Source organism: Rhododendron vialii, chromosome 9a (genome assembly GCF_030253575.1).
Source record: "Rhododendron vialii isolate Sample 1 chromosome 9a, ASM3025357v1".
Taxonomy (NCBI): domain Eukaryota; kingdom Viridiplantae; phylum Streptophyta; class Magnoliopsida; order Ericales; family Ericaceae; genus Rhododendron; species Rhododendron vialii.
The window spans coordinates 1,032,689-1,037,547 of record NC_080565.1 but is presented as its reverse complement, the minus strand read 5'-3'; positions in this window follow the sequence as shown (position 1 = coordinate 1,037,547).

Sequence of the window (4,859 nt, the reverse complement as noted above, 5' to 3'; positions counted from 1 at the left end):
CTGTGCAGCAAGGTGCACAGTAAAGTGCTGCGCACCTCCGAGCTGTTGGATCATGCATCCGACGGCTTGGATCTCATCTCGGCAACCAACGATCAAGAGCCGTTCATTGCCGAGATAAGATCCGAGTCATTAGATGGTCGATCCGACGGCTCGGAGGTACGTAGTATGGTGCTGTGCAGCATTCCCCAATCCTATCATTCATTTACGGGAGTCCCAGTTAAAGTTAGAACAAATCTTTGTATAAACAGTAGATGTTAAATAACTACAAAGGCCAAGTTGCAGCATGTAGGAGTCGAACCCTAGGCTTCATTTGATTTGGGGATTAAAAGAGGCACAATCATGAGTCATGGGATTAGTAATCCTAGACTATTTATCATGGTACTAATTTAGTCATGAATCCTATACAATCTCCTATTTGTTTCGCGCATGATTAATATCGAGATATTCCAGGCAAAGGCTAATCCCATGTTTGGTTTTGTCACTAAATTTTGAGATTAATTTCAGGACTATTTCTCTCCCTCTCTCTCAAACACATGCGCTAAGAGCATCCACAATGTAATAATCAAAACTAAAAGGTTGCTAAAGTTAGCAATGTTTGCTTAAAAAAGGGCTCACATTGTAATAACCAAACTTAGCAATCTCTTAGCAACTCATCAAATTTTGACCTTTGAATAATTAAAATTAACAACTTTTACCAATAACCAAAACTCAATAACCAAACCCAATAACCAAATTCAAAACTAAAAAATTTAAAAACACCTCACATTAGAATCGTCTCATCGAGACGAATAATTTTGTGTGGTCGGGTGCGTGATTGAAACTCGTTTGCAATTGGACATAGATGCATTGCGTATTGCCGGGGGGGGGGGGGGGGGGGGTGTTTATAGGGATACAAAAATAACCAATGTGGAGATCAAGTTTATTAGATTTGATTATGAACTAAATGGATAATCAAATGCTGACGTGACACATTTTGGTTATCAATTTTGATTATTCCCATTGCGGATGCTCTAAGGCAATCTTTCTTGAAATCTCATTTCTCAAAAGAACCATTTTTTTCATTGCTTAATTGTTCATTCCCACAAATTCTTGTCTCCCCCCCCCCCAAAAAAAAAAAAAAAAAACTTACATAACTTGGGCATTCATAACCTTTTCTCAAGCAATACACTTTCTCAAGAAAATTTATAACAAAACCTAAATAATATACTGTGCATAACTTGACCTGGACAATACACTTTCTTAAGCAATTCATAACCAGGGCATTACCCAAGGTACTTGTATATATATTCTCTGATACTCCTACGTACTTGTTAATTACTTGGGGTAATGCTTCGAATTTCCAGAAGAAAAAAAAAATTTAGGGTAAATTATAGTTAACCCCCTCTAACTAAGCTTCGCATGCATTTTGCCCCCTCAAACTTTTTTTTGGGCACTCAACCCCCTCTAACTAACTGAAAATCAAACGGTCATAACTCCTTCGTCCGAAATCGAAAACATGCAAATTATATATTGATTTCGAGGTCTTGAAGTCAGCTTTCTCATGACAGGAAAATCACATCACAATTCAAAGCACACAGAAAGTTATGATCAAAAGAGTAAGGGCTGGTAGACAGAAAGACCGTTTTGATCATAACTTTCTGTGTGCTTTGAATCGTGATGTGATTTTGGTGGCACTGGAAAGCTGACTTTAAGACCTCGAAATCGATATATAATTTGTATGTTTTCGATTTCAGATGAAGAAGTTATGACCGTTTGAAGTTATGACCGTTTGCATTTTAGTTAGTTAGAGGGGGTTGAGTGCCAAAAAAAAAAGTTAGAAGATGTAAAGTGCACGTAAGGCTTAGTTAAAGGGGGTTAACTATAGTTTACTCAAAAATTTATTGTTATCATTGTTTTGAATCTTTTGACGACAGAAACAAGTCTTCATGGCTCTAATACCATAGAGTGGCTTGGTCAAACCACTTCCCAATAAAACAAGATTTGGCATATACTATAAAATAAAAGCATCATACATAGTATTTCCCAATAAAGGAATTCAAAGATTTTAAAGTGTTTTTTATTTTCAAGCATCATGTCGTAAACATTTAGGTCAAGTCCAGACATCCCATTGACTTATTTTCTCCACCATACATTAGGAAAACGAATCGATTTCCTGTAACACAATTCCTACCAAATTAACATGTCTTTATTTAGATCGAAAAAAGTTAGAGCAACTCGTAGGGAAGAAACAAATTTTTGTACCGAATCTTAATTTTGATGTGTCGTTCTGGTTCCGAGAATTGAGGAGTCATTTGGATGAAGTATTTGATTACATGACACTAATTAAACTTTAATTTTATTCTTTCTTTAAATTTTAGGAACTCGCTTTGTTGAATGATTTATTTATTTTCACTAATTTCTCGGAGCCTATGTGAGTTTGCAATTTGAAGAGTTATTTATCATCCTTCAAATTTAAAGAGAGGGAAAAGAGCACGCTACTATAATTTAGTTCATGAATTTTATTTCCTCCATTAAAGATGTACGTATTTACAGAAATAACTCTCTAAATTTGTTATAGATGTGACAGTACATGCAGAATAAATTTTCTTTCATTTCATTTTCTCCAATTGTCACGTGTCTATTGTGGTAGCTTCCATCTTTATTGTACTACTAGTAGCTTCCATCTTTATGAGGATGTAGTGATGTACCAATAAGAAAAATAATTAGGAATTATTTAAAAAAAAATTCAACTACGTTTGTATATTGATGATATTAACTTATCAAAAAATAAATAAGAGTGGGTCCTCCAATTCTAATCAACACCCCATCTCTAATAATTGACACAATCTTTCTATCGTGCCTTTGCTTTAAACTAAACTAGTAGTAGTATTTGTTTATTAAGGCCCATCATTGAACGAAAAGTGAACAATTGTTGAGCAATTATGCATGTAACCATCCATTTAATCGAAAATCCTATGTGTACCGACCATTTTGGACCGAAACCGTACCGACGGCCGCGCGCGGCCGTCTCCGGCCACCGGACGGCCGATCCGAGCCGTCCAAAAATTTTAAAAAAAAAAACCGAGGGGCCCAACGCGAGAATCAACGTCATCCGATGTGTGTAGGGTGCTTGATCTAAACACCCTATTTTTCGTGTATACATATATACACGAAAAATAGGGTGTTTAGATCAAGCACCCTACACACATCGGATGACGTTGATTCCCACGTTGGGCCCCTCGGTTTTTTTTTTTAAAATTTTTGGACGGCTCGGATCGGCCGTCCGGTGGCCGGAGACGGCCGCGCGCGGCCGTCGGTACGGTTTCGGTCCAAAATGGTCGGTGTATATAGCAGTACTCCCATTTAATCGACATGCTAAAATAACTTGATGCATATGCATGTATACGCTCTTGATAACTCAAACTCTCGAGTTTCGCGTAATGGTCAGTGTCCGAGACTTAAGAGTTTGCTTTTTTCGAATGTCTCAGGTTTGAAACTTCATAGGTTTTATCAATATCTTTGGAAATCAGTTCATACAAAACTTTGCTCTGAATTTAATCGGGAGCCTCACAAGCGAACGGTGGGATTAAACTCGCAGTATAATTGAGATGCAGGTAAGCTGAATCAGACACTTGATTAATAAAAAATCGTACATGCTCTTGGTATGAGAATGATAGTCCATCCACCCAGCTAGTAGTAATTTAGTAGGACTGATTGCATCATTTGGAATTAATTTACTTCGGTGGGTAGATGATCACACCTAAAGTCCAATCAAGAGAATTCGAAGCTAGGCCCATGTAAGGCCCAAATACAATTAGATTTACCAGACATTTTAAGGGCCCCATGGGCCTAACTTTTTCGGGGGGGTTTTGGCACGTGTTTTTTTTATGTTCTGTTATCTTTATTTTTGCAATACTTGGTTATAATTTTTACTTAACATTGTTCGACTTGACGAGAGAAATTAGAAAAATATAAAAGCACAGACCAAAGTTGAAAAATGTCCATGTAAGACAATGAAAATGACCAAAAAAGATAGTTTGCTTTTCCGATCACTCTCATCGTTACGAAAAATATAATGTAAAAATTTGACCCCAATTTGATAAAGATTAACAAAAATAATAAAAAAGAATGTGCTAAAAATTCACAAAAAAGTTAGCCAAATGGCCGCCTAACTAGTGAAGTAACTTAATGGGCTGATAAGGAGAAGTTGGCGTAAGCCCTTTTCTTTACCCAGCACGTAGTGTGCCTAAATTCATTTCTATTCCCAAATCGATGTGGATTCGCTCTCGGGAGATTTATAGGCCGGTCCAATTAATTTCCCCATATTTTCAAGCTCAATCTAAAAATGCAATATCAAGAAAAGACCCACACTTTATTACATAGACTTGCAAGTAAATATAAATGGTCATACTTCTTCATGAAAATTAAGAGGGAGTTTTTGGACTGGCCCGTGATTTTTCCTTCACCCTCCCCATACTCTACTGATCTATAATCATTTAAGCTTTGCCGGGGTGTTTGCCGCTAGGAATGAACATGGACTAGATTGGTCCGGTTTTTAATAAAAAAAAAAATCAAGGCAAACAACAATCTGCAGATTATGAATTTGGACTACCAAACCTACCCATAAAGTTCGTAGAACCAAACCAATACAAACATTAAAATACGGTTCGGTTTTGGTTTTGAACCACGATTTGCTTGAATTGAGATATCTTCATAAATTATTTAAAAATATTTAAAATTGGATAGATTATTGAACAAATGCTTATATCAAAAACCAATTCTGTTAAAATTACCAAAACTCACTAAGATCAATCAACCATACACTAAAGTGTCTCAAAATGCGGAAATCAAGACAAACAACCCGATCCCAGGAGAAGACA